Below are 27,248 nucleotides of genomic sequence, written 5' to 3'. Positions count from 1 at the left end.
CAGGGGCGTTCTGTAATTTGTGATTTATAACTTCCGCATTCTCTGGGGCTAAGAAATCAGGCTGGAGAGACGGGAGGACCAGGTACTGCCCCTCTAGGACGAGGGTCCCTCCTCCATTTCTAAATAGACAGGTTCCTGTAAAACTGGCAAACAAATACAAGTGCGTCAAGAGGATGTACTGGGAGCTGTTTATGGAGTAATCTGGAGACTTTAACCCAGAAGTGGATTCTGTCCGAAGCTATCTATGGGTAATTGCACTGATCTCATAAAACAAGCTTTAGAGCTTGAGAGTATGTATTTAGTGAGAGAAGCAGAATGTGCCAGACCCCATCGCCTCATTTAATCCTCACCTACCCGATGGATCCTGTGAATAGGACCCATTTTTGATATAAGGAAACTGAGGCAAGTCAACTAGCCAGGTAGAGTCTGACTTCAAACCCATTCCTGTCTGATCCACACCGTTCCCATGTTGCCACAGCTCTTGGCTGATGTAAGCCCGGCCAGGTGCCCGGCTGCCCCTGCTGCCCCGGGAGCGTACATCTCAGAGCCGACCATCCGCGAGCCTGGGAGGCAGACATGCTGGAGGATGGGCTTCTGGGCGGCAGTGCTGGCCTGGGTCCAGGCTCTGCGCTGACCTCAACTGGGGGAGAGAAGAGCTCACTGATTTAGAGCCCATCTGGATGGACAGCCGACAGGAACCGGGCTGCTCCAGACACTCTGGGAGAGCGATAAGCACGGCCCCCGGGTGCCCCTGCATTCCTGGCCGGTGACGCTGCTGTGGGGGACGCGGCTGCGTGGAATGCCTCTGCAGGTCCCTCTCTCCCCCTGGCCCCTCCATGCAGCCTGTGGCCTTCTGAGGAACCCGCAAAATCATCGGTGACCCCTTCCTCCAGAGAGTTCGTGACTCCTCCCCACCTTGGGCTGTCAGGACTAGAGCGTCTAGAGAGTGGGCTTGGGGGCTGTTCATCAAAGACAGACAACTTAATCTTCAGGGACATGGCCCCTTGTCCAGGTATATGCTGACCCCCTCATTCCAGGGGACATTCCCTGGTCACTTCCTGCTTATTTTCTGAGAGTGAGGATCACTCTCAACCCGTCTCTCCTCCATGCTGCACAGACTTTCTCACACCCTCATTTGACCATGTCCTTCCTCTGCCTGCAACCTTCCATGGCTCCCCACTGCCCCCAAGTTAAGTCCAAATCCCTTTCCGCTTTTGGTGAGAAGACTTGTACCCCTTTGACCTACGTAACCCCCCCCAGCCCCAACTTCTTTAAGAACACTCCCCCACCCCAACCTCACTCTCCATGTTGTTCAAGGATACACACAATGGTCCTCAAATGTGCATGTGCCTTGCTCACCACCGGGCTTGTGTACATGCTGATCCCCCCACCTGCCACCCCTGTTCATTCACCTTCTTCTGACCAAGTCCAGCCCATCCTCCAAGTGTCTCCTGCAGGAAGCCTGCCTACATCCCACCCCTGGCTGTCCCAGGGGCCTCCTCAGGATTCCCTCTGCAGCCCTACTCACTCTGGGACCATCTCCTCCTCTACCTCCCCACCAGGCTGGGAGGTCAGGGGGGCAAGGGTGGCACCCCCTTATTCACGAGGGCCCTCAGTGCCTAGCACAGGGCCTGGCACACAGTGGATGCCCAGTAAATATTTATGGTTGGCAACAGGCGGCAGAAACCCCATCTTATTGGGGCCTGTGATGACAGCTTCAGTTTGTGCCATCCCCCCCGACTCCGTTTCAGAATAGCAACAGCAAGAGTCATTTGTATTGAGCACCATCACGGGCTGGCTCTGTTCTATGCACTTTACCTTTTTCAAAAATTGAAGTGTAGTTGATTTACAACGTTGTGTTAGTTTCTGGTGTACAGCATAGTGATTCAGTTATACATATATACATATATATATTCTTTTCCTTTGGGGTTTATTACAGAATACTGAATATAGTGCTCTATGCTGCACAGTAGGACCTTGTTGTTTATCTATTCTGGACATAGTTTGTGTTTGCTAATCCCAAACTCCTAATTTATCCCTCCCCTACCCCCTCTCCCATTTGGTAACCATAAGTTTGTTTTCTATATCTGTGAGTCTCCTTCTGTTTTGTAAATAGTTCATTTGTGTCATATTTTAGATTCCACGTATAAGTGATATCATATGATATTTGTCTTTGTTTGACTTACCTTCCTTAGTGTGATAATCTCCAGGTCCATCCATGTTGCTGCAAATAGCAGCATTTCATTCTTTTTTATGGCTGAGTAGTATTCCATTGTATAACTATACCACAATTTCTTGATCCAGTCATCTGTCACTGGACATTTAGGTTGTTTCCACGTCTTGGCTATTGTAAACAGTGTTGCTATGAACATTGGGGTGCATGTATCTTTTCTAATTAGAGTCTTCTCTGATATATGCCCAGGAATGGGATTGCTGGATCACATGATAACTCTACATACAATTTTTTATGGAGCCTCCATACTGTTCTCCATAGTGGCTGCACCAATTTACATTCCCACTAACAGTGTAGAAGGGTCCCCGTTCTCCACACCCTGTCCAGCATTTGTTATTTATAGGCTTTTTAATGATAACCATTCTGACTGATGTGAGGCAGGTACCTCCTTGTAGTTTTGATTTGCGTTTCTCTAATAATTTGAGATGTCGAACACCTTGTTATGCTGAGGACTTTACAACCACTCACCACTTTTATCTTCACTCTATGAGGCAAGTACTCTTAGTCGCAGTTTGCAGAGGAGGCAGGTAAAGCCCAGAGAGATGAAGTAACTTGGCCAAGGTCACACAGGTGGCCAAAGGCAGGTCTTGGCAGGCTGGCCCTAGAGCCCCTGAAATCACCACCCACCACAAGACCAGGGGCCCAGGACAAGCTCTTGGTGACAAGTAGGCATGAGGCTGGACCTCTACTGCCTCAAACAATTTGAGCTTTGGAAATTGGACAGTGAGTCTAACTCTGCCCCCAGCCTTGGTGGCCATCCGAATGTCAGGCCAGAGGGTAATTAATGACCACTGGTCACTGCCCGAGGCTGTGGACTCCCCCAGGGTCTTACTTGCCCTGAAGGTGCTCTGCTCAGGGTCTGGTTCTGCCCATCCCGGGGGACCCTTGACCCCATCCTCTGTGGGGAGGCTACCTACGTAATAAAGTGTGGACTCTGGATCAGGCTCCAACTTGGCCACTCTGTCTGTGTGACCTTTGTCAAGTTACTTTAACTCTCTGGGCTTCCTATTTTTCAGGTGAAAACTGGGATAGTAAAGGTGCTTTAGTGGGGTCTGGGGGAGGGTTCAGCAAGCTAATGCGCGTCAGTTTTTAGAACAATGCCCGCAGAGTTAGCCTATGTCAGCGCTGGCAACAGCCAGGCCCCCAACTTCCTCGTTTCCTCCTATCACAAGAGCAAATCACATCGCATGTTCTAGTCACTCCTGGGGCAAATGGAGTCCCCCCTTCCCCAGGAGAGACATACCCAGGCTGCAGGGAACCTCCAGGAGTCTAGGAGGACCAACATGCGAGCTTGAATCCCAGCCTTGCCCCATCTTGCTGCGCTACCTAAAGCAAGGAGCTTGCTGTTTCTGGGCCATAGTTGCCCCACCTCCACACAGAAAAGAGAACTGCTGCTCTCTGAGGGTCCTGTCAGCTCTAAACTGAACCCTTGACCTCCCCATCAGTGTTATGTGGTCCCCAGGGCAGTGAGGAGATGGTCTGCATGGAAAGGGCACAGGTTTGGGCCCTGAATGGAGAGAGAGAGGCCCCAGGAGCTGGGATTGGCAAAGCTCCCTTGTCTGCCAGGGACCTTTTGGCCTCAGCAAGCCTCTCACCAGGTCCAGGGGCGTGCAGCCCGGTGGCTCCAGCTCCCTCCTGCCCGCTGCCCTGTGTCCAGCACTGTGGGTTCAGTTCCCTCCCGGACTCATTAACCGGCTAGGCAGCGGGGGGCCCAGACAGCTCTGTTCCCACTAGGTCCTGGGGGAGGGCGCTCACTCAGCACCTGTCCAGGCCAGGCGAGGCAGGGCTATTCCCTTAACTCTATCCTAGCTGAGGGTGGAGGGGACAGGCGGCCATGGGAGGAACCCTGGAAAGGACGCACAGCTCCAGGGGCGTCTTCCCCTCACGCTGTGTCCCACTGTGCTGTCACCGCTGCCCACCTCTTCGCCTCTAACCCCTTGCCTCTCTGCTCTGCATTCCTGGCAGCAGGAGCCTGGCCACTGGGCCACACAGACTTGGGTCCATTCCTGGCTCTACCACCTGAAGGCCGGGTCACCTAAGCGAGAGTTTGCCCTCTTCAAGCCTCAGTTTCTGCATCTGTAAAATGGACGTCACAGCTCCCATCTTACAGGTTTGCCCAGAGGGTTGCAGGGCCGGGGGTGGGGGCGTGGAGGAGGTATGCTCACCCGAGGTCCTTCTTTGTTTCTCTCCCTTTCGGCTCCCTACTTTGTTCCTGCAGCCACTGATTGCCCTTCCTTGGGGGCTGAAGGGTCAGTGGCTGCCTTTCTTGGCCTAAAAAGTCCCCGGTCATCTTATTCTGGGTTTCACTTCAAGTCCTGCCCGAGTCCTGCCTCTTCCCCCCATCTTGTCTCTCTCTTCTCTCTCTCCCTGCCTCCCTCTCTCTCCCTCTCTGCCCCTCTAACTCTTGTGTTAATCTCCTAACAACCTTTCCAACAGCAGCTACATCCTTCTTATCTTGATTAAGCATTTTGGTGAAGCTCAGAGCTTCATGTGACTTAGGGAATTTTTCCTGCTGCTTAAGGATCTGCTCTCTCTCTCCCTTCTGTCTCTCTGTCTCTCTCTCTCCCTTGGTCTCCATCTCTCTCTCCCATCAACACACATACAATCATGCCCATCACCATGGGGCATGTGACTGGTGGACTGGTCTCTGTGTGGGAGAAGGGGGAGGGACAGTGTCTCCCACCTAAGCAGGGCTTTCTTGTGCTCTCAGGGCCCTGTGCACACTGTGGGCACAGCCTGATGTCCTCTGTCCCTGTCCTCAAACCAGGCTCTGTCTCACTGCCCCCTCCTTCCGCAGGAGGGGTCACAGTGCAATTCCTGGGAGCGCATTGCTTCTTATCCATCAGTTAAGTCATCTATTAATAAGACATGTTTGCACTCCCAAGGTGCCCTCACCCCAGGGAAGAGCAAGGTGACAGTGTAGGAGACAGGGTCCACCCTTCACGGAGCAGCTGGGGAGACATGGGCACGTGGAGATATGACAGCATCGGCACCAGCAGAGGAGGCGGGGACCAGTCAAGGCTTCTGGGGAAGGGGGGGCTCAAGCCAGGAGGCAGGTGCTCCTGGAGGCAGAGATGTGCAGCAGGCTGGGTGCAGGGCGGGGTGTCTCCGCGGAGGGAGGGCCGCCAGCACGAGAGCGCAGATGCCGCGAAGGCAAGAGGGGCGCCCAGGGAAGGCACCTTGAAGCTTTGCTGGAGGGGACCCGGAAAACCAGACTAAGCTCTGCTCTCTGGGGACAATGTTCCTGAATGCCCTCCCCCTCAAGTCACTGGGTCTCTCTCAGGCTAGATTCATAAGCCGAGCCCTCCTCAGCCCTGGTGCTGATGTTTCTCTGCTAAGATCCAGCAGAAAGCCACTCCAGTTGGGCAAGCCTCGATTTTCTCATCTGCAAATGGGCATATGAATAACAATGCTATGTATTAGCCTGGGTTCTCCAGAGCGACAGACCAATGGGTTTCTTCCTCATAGAACTGTTGGGAGACTCGGGGAGGGGCTGGTGATGGGCCTGGCAGACAGTGGGCGCTCAGTAACCGGTAAATGTCGTGGTGGTGCAGGTAAGGTTGGATTTTGAAGTATGAGTGTGACGACCAGTCACAATGAACAGATGAACCTGAGAAGCGGGTTTGGGGATCGTCCCCGGCTCTTGAGGAAACAGACCCTACCAATGAGAGGGAGACGGCCGGCCGGTCCCGGGCCCAGCTGGGATCCTTTCCAATGCAAAGGAGCCATTCCAGCCCATGAGAAAGAAAAGGCCAACTGGGGAAGTCATGCCAAGCGTCCATAATCGCCTGTAATTTGGACTCAGCCTCTCGAGGCAAAAGGATTTTGTCAAAGGCTTTTCACGGTCCAGCGGCCCCGGAGCCCAAGGTCACTTGGATCAAGTCCTCTCTGACACATATTTATTATCAGGTGGAAACGGCACTTGGGTTTCTCCCAAGCTGTGTGCAGACGCTGTCTCGGGCCACTGCTGAGCTCCCTAGTGGGCAGCCTTGGCAGCGATGTGGCTGGGAAGGGGCAGGCCCCGGGGAGAGCACGTCGGTGAAGGGCACTGGCCTGGGGAAGAGTGGGCGGGAGGCTGTCCCTGCTGCCCACTCAGCAGCTGTGTGAGTGCTGGCGTAAACTGAGCTCAGTGTCCCCATCTGTAAAATGTGCATAAGAAGTGCCTGTAAAATACTGACTGTTCCCGGCCCACGGGGAGCGCCAGAGAACTTGCAGCCACTACGCTTACCTTTATTAACAACTTCCTCCTCATTTCTGAACCCACAAGTGAAACCACAGCACAGCCTGTAAGAACTTGAGCTCTGGAAACAGGCAGAACTTGGCTCCAATTCTTGGCCTGATGCTTGGTAGCTGTGTGACCTTGGGCAAGCTAGATGGGGACTCAGTCCCACCTGCAAAGTGGGCAGATAAGAGCATGGGCTCTAGACAAGGCACAGGCTTCAAAGGGGCCCACACACCCCAGGGAGTCCGGAAATGGCCCCTTCCCTTGTCGGAGGAACCTACGCCCAACATAATCCCAAAAGGACTTGCAGAGACTAAAATGGGCGAATCCAGTAGAGACGTAAATGTACCCAGAAAGTACTGGCTTCCCCAAAGAAGAGAGATGTGTTCATCCCCTCCCAGAGGGCAGCAGTGGGGCGGGTCGGTCCGTGCCTGAGAGGGGCCCCAGGCAGTGTTCCGGAGTGGTTCATGACCTGCGCTCTGCACTCTACGGATTTGGGCTCTAATCCTCTGTGGGAGAAAGTGAGCAAATGACTTCATTTCCTGAGACTCGGATTCTCCCTTTGTCTCTTTATTTTTTATTTTATCCAATATTTTATTGAATGCCTCCTATTACCAGGAACCATCCCAGGTACTGGAGATACAGTACAAATAAGATGGACAAAGTCTCTGCTCAAATGTAGAAATATTGAGTATAATATGATAAATGCTAAGGAAAAATTAGAGCAGGGCAAGGGGTTGAAAGGGAGAGGGGCACTGCTCTAGATTTGGGGGTCAGAGGAGTCCTCTCCGCAGAGGTGATTCTTGAGAGAAACAGCAATAATAATAATACAGACTTCAGGATGTTTTCTGACTTTAATCAGATAACCAGATAAAGCTCTTGATGCATTGTCTAGCACATAGTAGGTATTATATGCATATGGGTTGGATGCTGGATGGATGGATGGATGGATATGATGCATGGGAGTCGGTATATCAGTCAGAGACCTAGTGGGAAATAAATGGTATTTTCAAATGGCTTAACTGAAGAGATATTAATGAAGGGATTATGCACAGAGGTATGGGCAGGGTTTGGGGAACCACCAAGAAATGTTGAGGCACCTATGGACTAGCAGCAGAGTGAAATATTATGAGTCCTGGTCTTAAAAGACAGAAGGAGGGAGAGATGTCCCAGTACCTGCCCTGTGGCTTGACAGGAGAGATAATAAATGCTGAATCTCATTCCCTTTCACTCTCTGATCTCCTGCCATTGACCCTGCTTGCCTAGAATCCAGAGGCTCAGGGAGCCCAGGTCCTGGGGCTGACAGAGGTGAACCTTGGGAATACAGCAGAGTAAAGAGAGTAGAGAAAGGTCTGGGGGACAAAAGGAAGATGGCCAGTGATCACGGGTAGATGAATAAATGAACAAATGAGTCTGGAAGTTGCTAAGTCAGCAGAGAGGCCTCAGTGACAAAAAGACGTTTCTTCTCAGATCACAAGTTTCCTTGTAAATGTTATTCTTATTAGTCAATGGAGGTGAACATGTTTACAATTTTTTAGAAAAATCCTAATTACTGGTTGTAATGACCATCTTCATCTCGGCCACGTTGTGGTCTGATGAAAGTCGGGGGCTGTCCTGGAAGTGGAGACACAAGGAACCAGCCCCCTTTCTTGCTGGGATGCACCATTTCTAATAAGCAGGGAAGGGAGGGAGCTGCCGGATGCACCTGGCTCTTAACTGCCTCAACCAGGAAGTGGTCGTCACTTCCTGTCAAATTTCATTGGCCAGAATGAGTCACATGGCCCTGCTGAGCTACTGGGAGTCTTGGAAACAGTTTCCTTTTGTGCCCAGGGAGTTCCATCAGGTTTGTAGAGCAGCTCTCGCATCTGTTCCACGTTATTTCAGGACTCACAGCTGCCTGATACAAAGAAGAAACCAGCCTGCTTTGACCTTAGGCGACAAGATTTAGGAAAGTGGATACAAGCCTGGATTTGGGGGTAGCACAGACCTGGGCTTGAGTCCAGCTCAGATACTCGCCAGCTGTGTTAGACTGGACCAGCCATTCACTCCTCCTTGCCTTCCTTTGTGTGTCTCTGAGATGGAGAGTGATCCTCTGATCAGCACGCAGACACTGTCTTGCAATAGAAGCGCCAAGGTTTGTTGAATGAGTTTACAAGTGTAGTTAGGAGGCTGAAGATGGTGAGCAGATGAATCATGTCACACTGGGAAGGACACACAAAGTGTCATCCACCAAGTGTGAGCACATCCCACACGCCGCTAGCTCCCTGGGTCCAGGGACTGCCCACTTGCAGTGAGAGGCTGATAATAGCCTCAGAGGAAAGGAGGTATGCCTACCGAGACCACATTTCACAAGGCAAAAGTAAGGATGAGGGCTATTTCCCAGATTTGTGAATTTCTTTATGTACAACGTCTTACATAGGTATAAAACTGACATTGCATTTAGATGTTCATTTCTCAAATGGCCTTTATGGAGGAGAATATGACTGTGTGGAGGCCTGGGGAAACCAGACTCCTTTCACTGGTCCTGCTGCTGCTGCTGGAGACTATGACCTGGCTTCAAGCTCTGCTGTGAGGATTGTATTTTGGGGACACACTGTGCTGGGGTCCCAGACTCTAAATAAAGATGCTGTGGGGAGGTCTAGTGGTATTGGGAGGAGGTGGTTAAGAGCAAGGACTGTGAATTCTGAATGCTTGGGTTCCGACCCATACCCCGCATTCCCTGGCTGTGTGGTCTTGGACATGTTACTTAACCACTCTGTGCTTCGGTGTCTTCAACAGCAAAATGGAGACATTGTGGAACTGACCTCATTGTGATCAGTCCCAGGATCATTGTGAGAAGTGCCTTGAGTCAGTACATTTGAGTGCTTTAGCACAGAACCTGGAAAATAAGATGCTCTCAGGAAGTCTGTTTATTATTAGAGAGAGTCCTTGATATTCCTTCAGTAGGTATGAATCAAACATCCCCTAAATGTTGATTTCTGGGGTGAACAAGACAGAGGTGGTCCCTGTGTGCACAACCTGGATGCAGGGATGGATGTGGAGGGACAATGGCACAGATGCCTCTTTAATCATGACTCCAAGGAAAGGCTTGGGATGTGGCTGTGAGATGTGGCTACAGTGCCACTGGGCCCCAGATGGCCCCTGGGGTACCCAATCTTGTGATCCAAGGGCTCATTGGATCTTGGACCTGCAGGGGCATTTTGGGAGGTGGTGCCCTTGGCCACTGTGCTCATGTGACATCAAGGCAGAGATCCCAACCATCAAAGCCACAGAACCACAGCCAGGAGGTACACGGCCCAGCAGCAGAGGTAGAGGTGGAAAGGCCTAGATGTTGATTCAGTGCCCCCACCAACTCTAAATCCCAGCCTGTAGCCTCATTCATAGGCTTTCGCCCAGGTGAGGCCCTCTGGCCTCTGCTTCCACTCCTGTGACTCTCAGGGGAGCTGTGGGCCTCTAGGGTACAGGAGAGGATGCTCTGGGCATGTCTGCATAATACAGGTTAGACAGGGAAGGAGGCAAAGTGGAGAGTGAGCCTGGATTGGGCATCAAAGACAACAGCTCAAGTCCCAGATTCCTTGCTCACTGTGTCACCTTTGAGGAGCAGTTTCTCTGTGTCTCCACAGTTTCCCTTGCCATACAACAGAAAGTATCAGTCTCAGGTCCCAGAACCCCTGTGAGGACCAGTGAATGATACCCAAGGATCATTAATTGAGTGGACCTTCTTGGACCTTCGTTGGTCTGTTGTGAGGGTTAAAGGAAATACTAGATCAAAACCATTCAGCACAGGACCTGGAAGGGAGCAGGCGCTCTAAGTGGTAGGCAACATACAGTCAACAGTCAGTGAGTGTTTTTTGAGGGCCCATTAAATGCTATTACCTTTCTAGGCAATTGTGATACAGCCTGGAAGAAAACAGATTTCACAGAGCTTAGGATCAAATGGGAGAGATAGGCACAGATATGATGGAATAAACTATAGAATAAGTTAAATGAAGGTAAGGGCTTTGAGAGACCATAAGTCAGGCAGAGGGGAGAGGGAGTGCTGAGGGGTTGAAATCTTGGTGGGGTGACCAGGGATGGCCTCAGCGAAAAGGTAACATTGAGTAGAGAGTCAAAGGCAGCAAGGGCATGAGGCAGGGGATTATCTGGGGTAAGAGCGGTCCCAGAAGAGGTCCAATCAGTGCAAAGGCCCTGGGGTGCATCCTGGGGGATGAGGAGGGGCAGAGAAGCAGAGGATGGGGTCAGGGAGTTGATAGGGCAGATCGGGCTGGGTCTTGTGTGCATCCTAAGGGCTTTGGCTTTTTCTCGGAGTGGAATGGGAGCGATCAGAGAATTTTGAGCATAGCAATTATGTGATTTGACGTGTTCTGAAAAGAGTGCTTTGACTGATGTGTTACGTATACACTAAAGGGGCAACACTGGACCTAGGGACACTGTTAGGAGGCCAGTGGTCCAGCAAGAGATGATGGTGATGGTGACGGCTGCTGAGGGATGAGTATGATCATTGCCTCACTACCCAAGCTACCGCACACATGTCGCACAGGCTGGCCTCACAGTAGGCACCTCCTTGCAGTCCCTGGCTGCCTTGATAGCCCATCCTGCCTGTAGTGGCTGCCCAACCCCCCAGCCAGAGTCACGTCTCCTGTCCTCCTCTCGCAGACATTTGTCAGCCACCCTTTAACTGCAGCCTGGCCAAGCAGGGAGGTGTCAGCACCTTTAATCTTCCCCGCTGCCAGTCTCCCCCTCCCCTTTAATCATGGCGGCCGAGTGCACAGCCCCATTCCAGCTTGTCCACATCTGTCTGAGACCAAGGGGCCCAGGGTGAACTCTGAATGCTCTTTGGAAACCACAGAATTGTCCCAGCTGGGAGGAGCCTCAGGGTGACCCAAATCTGGGGTCTCTGTTTTATTTAACTTGAGAATAGTGAGAGCAAGACCCACACCCTTGCCCTCTGGTTAGTCCCACTGCTGGTTAGTTGCAGAGTCACCGTTGGAACTCAGTCTGGGTCCCAGCTCTGGATGCTCCAGCTCCGCATGGAATGGCCCCCACCATTTGCAGAACATTTTCCCTCCTCCAGTGGGAGCCCTCATCTCCGCACTCTACAGGGCAATGTCCTTCCCTCTGCAGACCTAAGGACAGCTGGGTTTTAACTACATCTGATGGTGACTCTGGGGTTCACTGTGACCACTTGATCTGCTCCCTGCAGTTGGCTGTTAGGTGGCCAGAACTGTCTCAGTTCAGATCTGCCATGTAGGAGGGAGAGAGTATGAATCTGGACAGATCAGTGACCTCCTCTGAGCCTCCATCTCCCCACTAATAACATGGAAGTAAATATACTCTGCCTTGCAGGGCTGCCAGGAGAGGGCTCCGTGCAGTGCCAGGCTTGCACCAAAGCACAGCAGTTATTATTATTGCTGTTGTTGTTATTAGTAAGGCAGCTGGAGCCTGACTGCCTGGGTTTCGATCTTGGCCTGGCCAAGCTGGGCACCCTCAGACAAGTAACCTGATGTTTCCGAGTCTCTGTTTCCTCTTTTGCCAAAGGGGATAATAATCGTTCCTACCTCACAGGATTGTTGTGAGGATTAAATGAGATAATAATGTGAACTAGCACTTAGATTAGTGGCTGGCACATAAGCAGTGCCTGGTAAATCACGGCCGTCAGTGGGGGATCCGGGGGGGTCCTGGGGGAATGTTCCCAGACACTTTCAAGGCAACTTTGCCTCTGGAAGGGAAGTCAAGACACAAGAAGGATGAGCAATTGCTGAGTGCACGCTGGACAGTGAACCAGATAGGGCCCCTGTCCTCCTGGAAAGCACATTCTATTTGGGATATGGCAACAAACAAGTCAATGATCAAATGACACTGTAATAGAGGGAGCTGGGTGCTGGACCCTTTAGATGAGGAGATCAGAGAAAGCTCTGCTATTGAGTGCTCAGCACAGTGCCAGGCCTTCCATTCAGTCTCCAAATGGCTTTTTTCCAGGAGCCCTCAGGGTCCAAATGCAAATTAACACCCCGGAGACTTGCCCAAATCTCCCAGAATTTGTAAGGGGAGTTCGTAGACCATCTTCCCATCCCCAGCTCCCTTGAAGAATGCTCCACCAGCTCAACGTGTCTGCACTCAAATCCTGATTCCTCCCTCCCTCATCTCTGCTGTGTGACTTTGAACAACTTACTTAACTTCTCTGAACCTTGGCTTCCTCATCACTGATACAACATGGTTATGATAATCATACCAAACTCAGAGAGTTGATAGGAGAATTCAGTGAGATCACATATAAGAAAAAACACACCTATGGTTCAAAACTATTAGCCATTATTTATTCTTTATCGCTACCTCTCGCCCTTTTCTCTGTTCACCCCTTTATTCTATATACCTTCTTCATTCTACCCCCCGACATTATTCTTCTTTCTCTTCACCCTTTTCTTTTCTCTTCTGTCTATCTCCTTTCCTCTTCCTCCCCCTCCTCTTTCTCCTTCTTGACTCTTCATCTTCTCCTCCTCCAAGTAAATATCAGAACAGATTTTAATGAGCAGGGCTAAGAATGCAGATGCCCTCAAAACATCTCCCAGTGGCCAAAGCAAGAACACGTTCGGCCCAGGTGAGCAAAACAAGAAAGTCTGGCTCAGAGACACTACTGGCCAGCCTACTGCTGGGAGGGGTGGGCAAAGGACGCCTCACTCCATTTCCTGGGCACTGTGATGAAGACTGAACTGGCCTCACACCGTCCACGTGTGCCTCCCTTTCTTCCATCAGCTTGGAGGATAAATACATTATGGCCATAATATGGAGGTGTGGGCTGGAGCTTGGGGGTTCCTCTCAAAAGCCAGAAACAAAGGCATATTGCTTCTAACTTACTTTAGCAGTTTTCAGTAATATAATTTTCAGTTCATTTGGTTATCAAAAACACACTTTTCCCCCTTTCTTCTCACCAAAAAGGTGAAGCAGATCTGGGCCGTGCTGGGGCTGGGGCTTGGGGGGGGGGCTAGTGGCTTGGTATTCATTTTTTATATCCCCACTAATTTCTCCATGCTGTGGAGAATTTGTCACACGCGCAGGTCTGTTTGATTTCATTAAACAGAATATTTAAGCATAAAAATTGTTTAATCGCCTTGTGTCATTATGAGATGAATTTCATTTTGCATATATTTGCATATTTCATCAGAATTAAGGCTGCTAATATGCAAATGAGAGATAGGTTGCGGCTGAGGTGTTTATTGTAATAGCTGCAGGCTGTTCCACTTGGACAGCTTTCTAGGTGGTGGGGAAGGAGAGGGAGGGAGGACTTGGGGTGGCTCAGAACACTTCAGGAAGCCCGTGGGTCTCTGGGGCTTCTGCCTCGGTGGAGCAAAGATGGGTGGGCGTGGCCTGCCTCCCTGCCCTCGGAGACTGGCCAATCAGAGCCGGCTGGGCTGGGGAGGCAAGAGGCGGCCCAGCTGCGTGCCCCAGAGGCTCGTGGGAGCTGGTGGGTACCAGGGCCGAGGTGAGCGACCAGAGCGATGTTGAGGCCACACTGTTGGCCCAGATGCCCGCCAAGATGGGCACATGACATTCTGGAGGCCCCCGCAGGCTTCTCCTCCTTGTTTATCCTGCTGCTTCTTCCTCCACCTGCATTTTTTCTTTCCCTTTGTTTTCTCCATGGCTTTGTTTCAAGCTGTATTGAGTTTCTTCTTACCCTTTATTTCTTCCTCTTTGTTTTTCCTTTACATGTTTCCTCCTGCGCTCCCCTCCACCACCCCGAGTGGGCTAGCATCCTCTATTGTCTTTTTTTCTTTCTCCGCTTCCTGCCCCTTTGTTCCCACCTTGTTTTGCTGGTCCCTTCGGCTGCCGCCTCACTTCCTCCTTGTTCCATCCCAGACCCTCTTTTCTCCTCAGCCCGCCACCCTAGAGGGCATCCTTAGCAGCCAGGAGTGGCTTGAAGTGAGAACAGAATTAGGCGAGGCCCCACTTGGGCGTCCGCCCCGCCCCTCCATCTGAAATCCTTGATGAATCCCTGCCTTCGTTTGAAGGTCAGAGATTAGATACATATCATTTTCCTCTCCAGGGCCTGCCCTGCTCTTACCCTGGAGAGCAGGTTCATAGCCGCCGTCCTCCACCCCCACCCCCAGGCAGACAGAGGAAGGGAGAATTCCGTTCTTGGTGCGTAATGAGCCGGTTTCCAGGGCGAGGAGGGGTTTGCTACAGACGCCGCTTTCAAAAGAAAGTAGCGCAGATGCTCCCCACCCCCTCCTGTTCGGTATAGCCGAAGACAGGTCGCATCACTCCCGCAAAGATGAGCCAGGACGATTTGGAAAAGGGCCATTTATACGAGCAGAGCTGAAAGGCAGCTTGAGTCGGGCACTGGCTTGAACAAACCAAGCCCGTTCTCCAGACCTCAGTTTCCCCATTCATCTCTCGCGCTTCTCCCAAGACTTCCCTAGCAGTTACAGACAGGAAATGATTTGGAAGGGGCAGAGCATGTTCATTACATCATCCACTGTTTATTGAGTACCTACTCTACGCCAGGCACTGGGTGAACACCGGCACAGCTGACATTTGAACGGCGAATGCAGACCACTGGAAGAAAGAACAAAGATCATGTCAGATAATGATAAACGGCCGAGGTGCAGCGGTGCACAGTGACTCGACCCTACCACCCCCCTTTCCATTGCTCCCTTTGGCTCCTCGTGCTGGTGACCCTTCTTGGGTCTGTTTTCTTGGCCACACCCACACTGGCCAGAAGCCCCTCCCCTCCAGCCCACCAGGAGGGCCCCACGGAGAATCGCTGCTTTTTCTCAGACTCTTTGAGCATCTCCCTAGAGCTGGTAGAGCAGCATCTGCCAGGCGAACCACCCCCGGCCAGATTAGCTGTTCAGGCCTGGGTTTTAGAGCCGGAGCAATTAAAGCAGAATTAATTGGCTAGTAAGCAATCACCTTCCAATCCGAGCAGGGAGCGAGCGGGGCGGGCATGTTTTGCTGAGTCCACAAACTAAACACAATGCTCATCGACCAGGGGCAGTGGGGAGGGGGTGGCTGGGTGAGCTGGTGGGAATTGGAGGCACCCCTCCCTCCCAACCCCAGCCGAGTACAAGGGCCAGCTATTGGGATCTGAGTATCTCTGTGGGGAATCCAGCTTCGCTGGTGCGGAACTTTCTGGAATAGAACTTTGCCTTGGCAACTTGGAAATGCCCAACTCAGTCCTGTTTTGAAATCTGATTTAATTTTTAATATCTTCATTTTCTCCCCAATAGCAAAAGCAATACATTTCCTATTGATTTTTAAAAATCACATCTTACAAATATGTATGGCTTAGAAATCCCTATAAAATTATATGTCTGCATATATATTAGCATTTGGGGGAGGGGGTGCGATCTGCAGGAATAGACACCAAATGGTCCACAGCAGTTAGCCCCGGTGTGTGTGTGAAGGGGGGAGTTGACGGAGGCTCTAGATAACACTGAATATGTTTAGGTACCAAGACGGACTGCATTTCTTGCTATTGTTATTGTGGGTTATAGTGTTTTGTTTTTGTTTTATAAAGATCAAGGTGTGTGGGTATAGATCAGTGGTAGAGTGTCTGCTCAGCATGCGTGAGATCTTATGTTCAATCCCCAGTACTGCCGTCAAAAAAAAAAAGAAGAAAAACCTTTTTGATAAAATAAAAACCAACTTACTAATTTTTTAAAATAAAAAAATTAAAATCCAACATGTTCATGGTGAAGAAAGACATACTGAAAGATGTCAAAGACATCTGAACTTCAGCCTCTCATTCCCACCCAGGATTTGTGACGCAGAAACAGGATGCTCTCGTGGGAATGAGCACAGCTTCCGGGCCGGAATTCAGGCTCCTCTGCCTGCCAGCTCTGTGACCTTCTCCAAGTCATCTGCCTGCTCTGGGCCTCAGTGTCTCTATCTGTAAAATGGAGGAGTAGACATAGTACTTACCTCAACGTCCTGAGAGAATTGCCCATAAAGAACTTTCCACAGTACCAGGCACATGGTGAGTGCTGAACAAACGGGCATCATTAGAACTGGTTACTGTCAACCCTTCTGCAAGGTGCCAAGCCCATGTTTTTTAAGGAACTTATCTCATCAAAACCCCCTAGGAGGGAGGGGCCACCGACATCGCCTGCCCCTACTTTATGGTGCCCAAGTAAGATGACAAAAATAAGGTAGTTCTGTTTCCAGGATACCCAGTTTTTTAGTGTCTCGGGAGGTGTCAGAAGATGCTCAAAAAGGGATGGTAAAAGGTGGTGCAGACGCAGAACGGAGAGGAGGTGGTGGTTGGGGAGGGAGCACAGACCAAAACTGAGCTGCATCAAAGCTGAGGAGTCGTGGGGAGCCCAAAGATCTGACTTCAGTTCCTGGTTTTGCCCTTTCCCACTCATGAGCTTGGCTTTTCCCTTCTCTTGCTCTCTGGGCCTCAGTTTCCCCACCTGAGACACGGAGCAAGAACAGATAGCTCACCTAGCGCCCATTAATGGATGGAAAAATAGTTTGAATTCACACCATTTTATTTCCTTTGAAGGAATTTGTATATCCAGGGGGCAGGGTCTGAGGTTGTTGGAGAGAGAGAGCCACGACCGGAAGTGCCATCCAACCAAGTTTATGGGTTTGAGAATGAATGATGCGCTGGGCCCGCAGAGCTCCGGACAGAGGGCCGCGTTGTTGGGCATCGGAGCTCCCTTCTGGAAGCCGGTGGCTGGGTCTGACGCAAGCGTGCCAGGAAGTCCCCGGCCTGAAGGTGTTTGTGTAAGAAGTCAGGGCGGGGGGCAGGAGGGGGGCCGCCCTGATTGTACCGAGGAGGCCAGAAACCTGAGCACGTCCTGCCTGCAGTCAGACGGGGGTCACCAAACCCAGACTAAATAGTCTGGCGGGCTGGGCTCTGGGCTGTCTGGAAAATGATCCCAGGATGGAAAGAACCAGTCGTTGGGGCGGGGGCTGGGCGGGGGGGAGCCAGGACGGGGCACAGTCAACAACACAGAGCCCTGTATCAGCAGCCACTCTGAGGCCACCTCCCTGAGGTGAGGCCTAACCGGGAACCAGATGGAAGTTTTAATTTTTCATTTCAGTTTCCGCTTTTTAATAGGAAATGGGAAGGGGAGGGAGGCTACAGACAGCCTAGGGGTCCTCTGCTCACAGGCTAATGGCTGCACACCCTGCTCTGTTCTCCCCGTCCGGAGCCAGGTTCTCATATCGGAAGGGGTCCCAGTGCTACTGTGTGGCCTTGGGCTAGTTAATTAGCCTCTCTGTGCTTTCCAGCCCTCACCTGTCAAGCAGGCATAAGTCTGGGTGCCTGTGTTGATGGAGACTGGGGGCTGTAGGAGCATATATACACCTTTGTGTGCGTGGGACACAGGAGCCCTCTCCAGGCAGAAACTGTCCCCTGGACCCAAACTGACAAGTGAAGCACTTGGACCAGGTGCCCTTGGGCAGTGAACAACAGTCGTGGGGAAGAGCAGGCAAGGAGTAATTCTTAGTACATACAGAGCACCTGCTCTGTGCCCGTCACCACCCTTGGTGCCACTGACATAAGGAGATGGGTGTTCTTTCCCTCTTCTTAGAGATGAGGCAGTTGAGGCTCAGAGAAGTCAAGTAACTAGCCTGAGGTCACACAGCTGGCCAATGGCAGCAGCAGGATTTGAAACCAGGTCTGATCCTAAAGCCTTCTCTATAACACCTCAGGGCCTTATTGCCATAAATGTTACTATTTCCTTCTAATGGCACAGTGACACAGTTCACAATAACCAAAAAGTAAAAGCAATCCACATGCCCATCAATGGATAAATGGCTAAACAAATTATGGTCTATCCATATAATGAACTATTACTCAGCTTCAGAAAGGAAGGAAATTAAGATACACACTACAACACGATGAACCTTAAAGACATGATGCTAAAGTGAGATAAGCGAGACACAGAAGAACCAGTGCTGTATGCGTCCACTTATGTGTGGTGCCCAGAGTAGTCAAATTCAGAGACAGAAAGTAGAGTGGAGGCTGCTAGGGGCAAAGAGGAGGGGATCATAAAGAGGTGTAATGTATTGGGTACAGAGTTTCAGTCTGGGGTGATGAAAAAGTTCTGGAGATGGATGGTGGTGATGGCTGCGCAACCAAGTGAATGTGTTTAATGCCACTGAACTGTCCACTAAAAAATAGTTAAAGTGGTAAATTTTACACTACGTATGCTTTACCGTGAACCACTTCTTTAAGACAGAGAGATCTGTGACTCCCCACCCACCCCCACAAGCAGCCACCCAAACAAGGCTGCTCCCACAGTGCCCTCTGCTTCCTTTCTCCCACTCTCTGCACCCGGAAAACTCGGGCTTTGCTTCTGGACCCAGAAAAGGCAGTGGCCTTGCCCGCCTCAGTCACTGCAGTGTCCCCCAGGGCCAGCCCAGCACGTGCACCCGACAGGCATCCGGGAGATAATTCTGAATGAATGACACCAGCTACAGATAAACAACGATGCTGTCTATTTACATGTAGCTGATTAGAAAAAAGAACTATCACTGGGACGTCTGAAAATCTGTTTTGCTGGACCACACTGGAAAAGCCCAAGGCTGAGGTATCCGTGGTGCTCACTGGGGAATGAAGCACAGACCTGCAGTTTCTTCTGGAAGTCTTGGAGAAGCCCCCCTTGACATGTCCTCCAGACCCTGACTCCCAAGGACCAGGAGCACAGCGACCAGGACACGGTGACCTGGCTCTCTCCGCTCGCCAGTCTGCAGACTGAACGCATATTTTTTCAACCCTTCCAGTACTCGAAGTCCTGGCTCCGCCACTCAGCTCTCAGCAAGCCAAGCAGATGGTCACAAAACCCGTGGTGGCCCAGTCATCCTGATAATGCCTGGGGTCCCTCCCAACCCCAGCCCTCGGCTCTCGTTCCTTCCAGACCTCAGGGCATCTCACACTGCTCTAGGTGGTCACAGAGTGGTGATGGGTGCCAAGGGCAGGGAGATCGTGAGCCTACTTCAGAGATGGTGAAACTGAGGTCTGAGCAGGGTTGACGAGGTGACTCCTCCTTCAGCCCATTTCCCTGAGCTGGGGAACACATTCATTCATTTTGCAAAGACTTGTGAGCTCTTGCTGGGCACAGGGCTGGATGCTGCAGATGTAATAAGATTGGGGGATGTCCAGGGAGGCTGTCCTGCCTGTATCTGGCTCACAGTCCAGACACGGAGACAGATGTGTAGCAAAATCTCCCAAGTAAAATTAAACTAGAAAGCAGGATAAGGGCTATGAAAGTGAGGACAGGGAGCTTGGACAGCTGATGTGATAGGAATGGTTGGTCTGGTCTGGGGAGGTCCTGCAAGTCTTCTCTGAGCTTCTTCAGATTAAGGCTCCTGATAGTCAGGCTGAAATCTGATCACGGGGAGGGGACAGAGAACTTCCCAGAAGAGGAAACGCCACGTGCAAAGTCGGGCATGGTGGACCAAGCAAGGTGAGTGCAGATCACGGGAAGAGGGTCAATGTGGCCAGAGCCACGGAGAGTCGCAGGAGGGGCATGCGTGGTGGAGAGGGCCAGCCACCCCCTTCTGAAGGTCTCTGGTCCACAGCCTGGAGGCAGGAGGAGGCCTGGGAGGGGCTCATCAGGGCTGAGACGTGACTGAGTGTGTGTTTTGAAAAGATTGGACTTTTGGCGGAGCGTGCAGCGGTCAGAGGGAGCTGGGAGACAGAGAAGTGTTAAAGGCTACTGCAGGCGTCCAGGCGAGAGATGACAGGTGATGGCGGCTGGCATCAAGGCAGCGGGGAGACGGGCGGAGAAGGTGACAGAGTCAAGAGATTTCAGGAGGAAAACTTCCAGGACCTGCTGGGTGGTGGGACGTCGGGGGTAAGGGAGAGAAGGGTGCAGGGAAGCCAGACTGCTGTGATGGGGACCCTGGGAGAGGAGGAACGGAGTGGAGAGGGGGTGGTGAAGATGATGAAATCACAGAAAGCTCTTGGAGGCCAGCTTGTCTGCAGCCGTCAACTTACAGATGGGGAAACTGAGGTACATAAAAGCAGCATACCTTTCCCAAGAGAGCACAGTGAGGCCGTGGCCAAGCCGGGACCAGAATTCAGGTCTCATATGACTGATGATGAGACGTCAGCTACAGTCCAGCCAGGGCTCATTTGTTCATCATTCAATCAGCATTTTTTAATCCCCTAGAAATGAATATATCCCATTCCCTGGCCTCAAGGAGTTCTTGATGAGAGAGAGACACACACAGACCTGCCAAGATAACCCAGGGTGGGTAAGGATCCAAAGGACATTCATCCAGCTGCAGGAGAATTCATTCTGCTTTGGGGGCGGCCTTGAGAGGCTTCAAGAAGGTGATGGGGAGGGTGGTGTTGAGCTGAATCTCTAAGTATGTGTTTGCTAGTAGTCCAAAGGAAGGAAGGAAAATCAGGCATCAGGAATGGCATGTGCAAAGGCCCAGGGGCATGAAAGTACATTGGGCATATTCATGAATTGAAGCAGTGTTGGTGTGAATGGAGAGTGAGTGCAAGAAGCAGGGTGAGCCTATGGGGCCTGCTTCAGATGGACACGCTACGGCGGTGGACCTCAGTTCTCAGGCAAACCTTCCTCCAAGCCCACTGTGTGGAGTCCCACGACCAGCCATGCAGGAGATGGCTTTTATCACTATTGTTAACTGGGAGCCTCCTTTTGCACAGCAGAACATTAACATCCTCTGGAATACAAGAAAGATGTGATGGTCATTAGCTTTTCCCACGTCTGACTATCACATCGCTTCATTTAACCAAGAGGCAGCTTAGGGTCACGGGTCACAGCAGGGCTCTGGAGCAAGCCTGCCTGGGTACAGACTCCAGCTCCATGTGACCTTGGGCAGGTCACCGGACTGTCTTGCCTTCCTCGTTTCTAAAATGGGGCTACATCTGGGATGAGGACTAACACGTGTGAAAGAGGACTCGAAAGAGGGCCTGGAACTCATTAAATATCAGCTGCACTTGTTGACTTCACAACAACCCTGTAAGAAAGCTGCTGTTAGTATCATCTCTGTTTTAAAGACGAGAAAGTTGAGGCTTTCAAAAGGCTCTAACGTGACCAAAGGTTCAGACTGAAGCCGATAGAGATGGAATTTAAAGCCAGATCCTGCATTCTTAACTGTTGTGCCTCACGGTGTCTGATCGAACTTTAAAGTCAAGGAAGCATGCAGGTAGGTGATTGTAGAGCAGGGGATCCAGTTTCAAGCTGGAAAAGGATATACTCGGCCTCCATCAAAGCGGGGCTGGTTTTGGCAGGCACGTCCAGGGAGGCCGGGCTCTGCATCTGAGCATCTGAGCTGTGACAATTGCTTTTCCAGAGGTGGAACACCTATGGGGGAAGTACCAGCTCTGGAGACAGACAGCTGTACATTCAGATCCTAGCTCTGACCTCCTCATAGCTGAGTGACCTTGGTTAAGGAACTAACACCTCCAAGCCTCGGTTTTCCCATCTGTGAAGTGAGACAACTCGCTAGCTCAAGTCAAAGGAAACTTTCAGCACCCATGTGACCCCTTAAGTAATAAAAAACAGTCTGTGCATTTAATGGAAAAGAATCTAAAAAGGAATATATACATGTTTATGTATAACTGAATCACTTGACTGCACACCTGAAACTAACACAACATCATAAATCAACTCTACTTCAATAAGATAAAATTCTTTTTAAAAAAAGAGTCTGCAGCTCACTCAGAAAAAGGAAATGATGTCTCCCTGAGACCCACTTTGCTGTGCTCTGCAGCTGGCTGACCTCTCTGAGACTCAGTTTACTCACCTAATAAACAGGCAGAGGAAAAAGAAGCAGTTCTCTGCCTCCCTCTCAGAGTTATCGAGGATGCAGAGAACATGGCTTTGGAGCACTGCTTGAGCTTTAGTCTGAAGTCTGCCCAGAAGATGCCTTTGTGCAAGTCTGAGTCTTAAGTGTTCATCTGTAATATGGACCCAATAATTCCAGTTTTGTAGAATTTGATTGAAGAATTACAGGTAACATACACTTAGCATCTAGTGCATAACAGACGTGCAATTAATAGGGAACAGTGATACTGACATCCACGAGAGCTGATGTTCTGGGGCGACTCCTTTGGGCCAGGTGTTGTGCATTCTGAGATTGTATCATAATTCAGATAAAACACACGAAGGTGCTTTATAAACTGTATAGTCCTGTGTGTGCATATGTGTGTGTGTGTGTGTGTGTGTGTGTATGTGTGTGTGTATATATATATATATATATATATAGCCCCAGCAGAAGGTCAGCAGATGACCCCAGGACCTCTTTAGGAGCAGAGCCCCCCCATACGTGGTCATGGTCTCCACAAAATGGTTGGGAGCATGCCCCCCCTCCAAAAAAACACTCAGAGTTTTCATTTGTTGGAACTGGAGACACTCACAACTCAGCAGAGGCATCAGCCGCTCCAGCAAAGCAGAGAAGAAGTGCCCGTTGGGCTCTTTTCAAGTTCCAGCGACACTTAATGACGGCCTTTTCCTCCACTCATAAACCACATATGGAATTAATAGCTCCGGCATCAAACCAGCCCAGTCTGGGTTTATTCAGCAGAAACAATGAGACGTTCAGAAAGCAGGGCCAGGAGAGGCAGAGAAGGCTTTAACAAGCTTCTAGGTGGGATTTTTATTCCCCCTCCCTTTTCACTTTATTGAATCTGGTCCTTGCTGATTTGGTTACAGCCTGTGATTTCAGTTTATGATTCAATAACCCATTTGGAAGCTTGTAAATAGCACGGTGCTGCTATCTGCTTTCTCCTCCCCAAGAGGGTTGCCACTGAGGAAAGACGGGGAGCTCTCTTGCTCTCATAGCTGGTTATGTGGCCCTTGGAGGGATGTCCTGGGGGTTGGGTCATGGAGCAAAGTGGACCTGGGGTGGGGTCTTGACCATTGGATAAGGTGGACCCAGCCTCAGGCATCACCCGGACAACACGTACCCACTAATCCAAATGAGGACTTCTACCATCCAGATATGACCATGTCTGGGTATTCCTGATTGTCCCCACCCCAACCAGGGCTGGGAAGCCCACTGGCTCGAGACCTGGCTCACCCCAGGAACCCCTGAGTGGTCGCAGTGGCTCTAATTCCTGGATTCTGGGTCCTCAGAGCCAAATTTCTCAAGAGGGTCATCTACATTCCCCCTGCCACTCCCTCACATCCCCCCACTCCCCAACCCACTGCTAATTGGCTAGCCTGCTGGTCCCAAAAGGAAGATAAGGAACACATGGTACAGGACTCTACCCCTAGAGACGCCCCACCTAGAGAAGAAACCCTGGTGAACAGCAGATGCAAGAGCAAGTCCCAGCCAAGAAAAGCCCCAGGCAAATAGCCAATCAATAAGTTAATGTTGATATAACTCACTGACTTGGGATGATTTGTTTCATAGCAATAACTGACTGATACATTATTTGCTGGGGGCTTTTCAATTTTGTTAACCAAATGACTGAGCAAATAGATGAATGATAACTGTTCTCTAAATCATTGGGTCCACGAATTGAAGAGGTCTTAACGATGGGGTTCTGTGCTTCTGAGTCTCTTAGATTTCTGGAGCAGAAGTTAGAAATGATCTCTCAGGGAGAGCAGCATGGTTCATGCAGAAAGGTCTGTGCTGATTTCTGCCCCATTCCACATTTCCCTTTGACCTCTTATGACCCAAATGTCATGAAAGGACCTTCAGGCTGTGGCTTTATCTCCTGGCTTGTCTGCTGCAGCTACACCGACATATTCCCTAAAAGGGAACACTCAGTTCTCCTAAATAGTCTCAAAAACATCATACTTTTTCATGGATCCCTACCTTTGTTCCTACCATCTCCCGTGCCCGAAATATCCTTCCTCCATTTACCCACCTAATGAACTCCTATTCACACTGCAAAACCCAACCAATATAACCCTCCTATGAGGTTTTCCCCATACTCAGCTCAGACACTCTTCCTATGTTACTGAAATGATCTAACAGCATGTCAGATCACATTACATTCTCCTAACTAGACTGAAAACTCCTCCATGCTCAATAAGATGGAAGAGAGTAGATGTGTGAGTGAATGAGTGATCAATCTAGATATCTTTCCAACAAAGTAGAATGGTTCTGTGCAGGCGCCACGGGCACTGGAATCAACACACCCTGAGTTCAGATGCAGGGAATTGTTACTCCATAAGACTAGGCTAGTTCCACTGTTTCGTGGGTCTTAGTTTTCCCAGCTACACAACTGGACCATGAGTGATAATGTCAGGACATACTATCTCTAGAGAAAGGGCTCCCTTCCACCCCTCTGCCAGGAGACTCACAACCCTCCTCTTATCGGGAGAGGGCTGCCTCCTCAGACTTCTTCCTGGCACCTCTCCCAGGGGTGAGAGGTCCCAGGAGGATGGGAACCAGAGGGAGGCTGGAGCTCAGGGTTGTCTGAAGGCAGTTTTCTCTCTCTGGGGATGGTCTCCGTGAGCAGCGTGACACCATTATCATAATCATCATCATAATCATAACTCCTATTTATCAGACACCAATGAGTTCTTTCCATTCGTTATCTCACAGCAGTTTCCGGCAGTTGATACTCCTATTATCCCTCTTTTAAAATAAGAGCACTGAGGCTCGGGGAGGTGCTAGGACTTGGTGAGATGGCTTTCCCTCCATCTTACTGTTCTATTCTTGATCTGAGGGTCTTTGATCTTTGACCTTGTATCCCTGGGCAGTGAGTCATGGGAAACCGTTTTTCGGTCTGGAACTGATCTCAGTGAGGCTGTGGTGTGGGTTTCCTGGGTTCCAGACTCTGCTCCCTGGAGACCAAGGGGGAGAGAATGGGAAGCAGGGTCCAGGAGTGCTCTGAGGGCTTGGAGTAGCCTCCGTGAGGCGTTTCTGTATATGTCAGCACAGCCTGACGGGTTCGCCACCATTCTCAGATTCCCACTCTTGACAGACATTTCTTCAATGGCTGGTGTTTGCCAGGCTCTGTGCCAAGAGGAGGAGATACTGAAATAAATGTCATTGTCATGCCCTCAAGAGCCTCCCAGTCTGATGGCTGTGGCAGCCATGAAGACAGGCTCCTGGAGGCCGTTTATCTAAAGCTGTAGTTAATGGCACTTGGAAGTGAGAAGCCATTAAGGCATCATCTTGGTGCCAGCTCCAGTCAATTGCTCATGGCTGCCTCAACGCTCCAGGGCTCAGAAAGAAAGGATGCTATGATTGATTAGCAATGTCTGCCATGTGCATGGCTAGGAGGGTTCTACCCTGTGTGCCAATTACCTGCCACTGCTGGTTGAGCAATGCTCTGCTTGCTAGGTGTGGCAGCCTACCCAGTCAGCAAGTTTGGAGAGAGCCATAAACAGGATTTTTTCCAACCCCGATTCAAGCATGGGCTTTATGCCTTGGAGGAAGGAGGGACTTCTGCTCCTGGGAGAATCTAGAAGGCTCCCGGAAGTACTGGCAAGTGAGCTGAGCTTGAAGGATTAGATTTCAACATCTCACAAGTGATCCCCATTGACATATATTGAGCACTTGCTGTACTCCATACGTTTTCCGGATGGCAAAGATTTCAGGGAGGGCCTTTCAGGCAGCCAGGTACAAGGAGCATCTTAAATGCAGTGCAAGTTTAGGGTGCAGAGAAAGGAGTGTGGGGAAAACAGAGCTGGAGGCGAGGGGCAGCTCATGAAAGTTCTGGAGTCTGGAATTTGGTTTTCATCCCAGAGGCCTGGGGAGCAAGGGGGCACCTTGCATTTGTACACAGTTTCTCTGGGGGTGGCTGCCAGGCGGAGAAATCTTCTCCCTGAGTGTTCTCGGCCAGAAGAACAGAGCTCCTGCAGCCGTGAGGACACGATGCTATTTTAAGCCACCTGCCAACAGCCTGCCTACCTCCTCCGCTGCTGCCTTGACATGCAGCTCCTGACAGCGAACCCGGTGTCACCCCAGCAGACAGAGCTGGGTGGCTGCATGCAGACGCACACCCATGCAGGTGACAGCTGTGGGGACCCCGAGCACCCTTCCCTCACCAAGTGCCCAGCATCCTTGACTCATTAGCTTCAGGGAATGCTGTGGGGAACCCCCATCCCACCCCACTCAGACATGGCAGGCAGACCTAGGTGCTAACCTCTGGCCTCGAATATGGGTAAGACACCTGTCTTCTCAAGCCCCTGTTCCTCATCTGTAAAATGGGTGTAATGATGAAGCAATCAAGCTACCTCACAGGACGGTGGGGCTCTTGAGATCAGATGTGTAAGGCACCGATAGGCACCTGATGGAGGTGAGGGCATTTCTTTTAACCAGCATAGCTCTCCCTCCCCGTTATCCTGCCTTTGTCCTCCTCACTTGATATTTGGTTGGCTATTCATTGGGTCATGATGACGGAGATACTGGATTCCCACCATCTCTTCACAGTGACACATAGTGGTGCTCGATGGGTCGATACTGAACCAAAGGCATGGTCCTTGTTAAATAGGTTCAATTCTCTAAGCCTTTGCTTCTCATCTGTAGAGCATTCGTGGAACAGATGAGCATTCATTCATTGATTTATTCACTAATTCATTCATTCACTCAAGAGTCACTGAGCTCCTACAAAGTGCTGAGCACTCTGTAAGGCTCTAAGAGCACAAAGCTGTGCAAACAATACAAACAAGAGGGGCTCATGACATCCAGACCGGTTCTCTTTTCATTCAGTTAAGGATTAAATTCCTAATTCTAAAAGTGGACCAAATTAGAGATTATTTGACCTCAAAACAGGTGGATGTGTACCCAGTCTCATCACCGTTTATTAAACGAGCCAACCCTGTCGCTGTCACCTACCACCGCCAGATCTAGCCAGGGGAGGGGGAAACGGTGGAAGAGGGAATAAAGGATTATAGTGGT

General features: G+C 50.6%; 1 protein-coding gene across 6 annotated transcripts in view; it reads left to right on the top strand.

Annotated features, from left to right (window-relative positions):
* Positions 1–27,248, top strand: part of LOC116660893 — a 377,599-nt gene that overhangs the window by 298,099 nt on the left and 52,252 nt on the right. Inside the window, exon 1 of one of the 6 annotated variants that reach the window (XR_004316535.1) lies at positions 19,595–19,873. The exons of the other annotated variants lie outside the window; for them this stretch is intronic. The gene's annotated coding sequence lies outside the window, so the exon portion shown is untranslated. Of the gene's footprint in view, positions 1–19,594; positions 19,874–27,248 lie in introns of those variants that run through there. 6 annotated transcript variants of the gene reach the window in all.

This window comes from Camelus ferus, chromosome 32, assembly GCF_009834535.1.
Source record: "Camelus ferus isolate YT-003-E chromosome 32, BCGSAC_Cfer_1.0, whole genome shotgun sequence".
In the NCBI taxonomy this organism is placed as follows: Eukaryota; Metazoa; Chordata; class Mammalia; order Artiodactyla; family Camelidae; genus Camelus; species Camelus ferus.
This window is presented reverse-complemented; position numbering and strand designations above follow the sequence as displayed.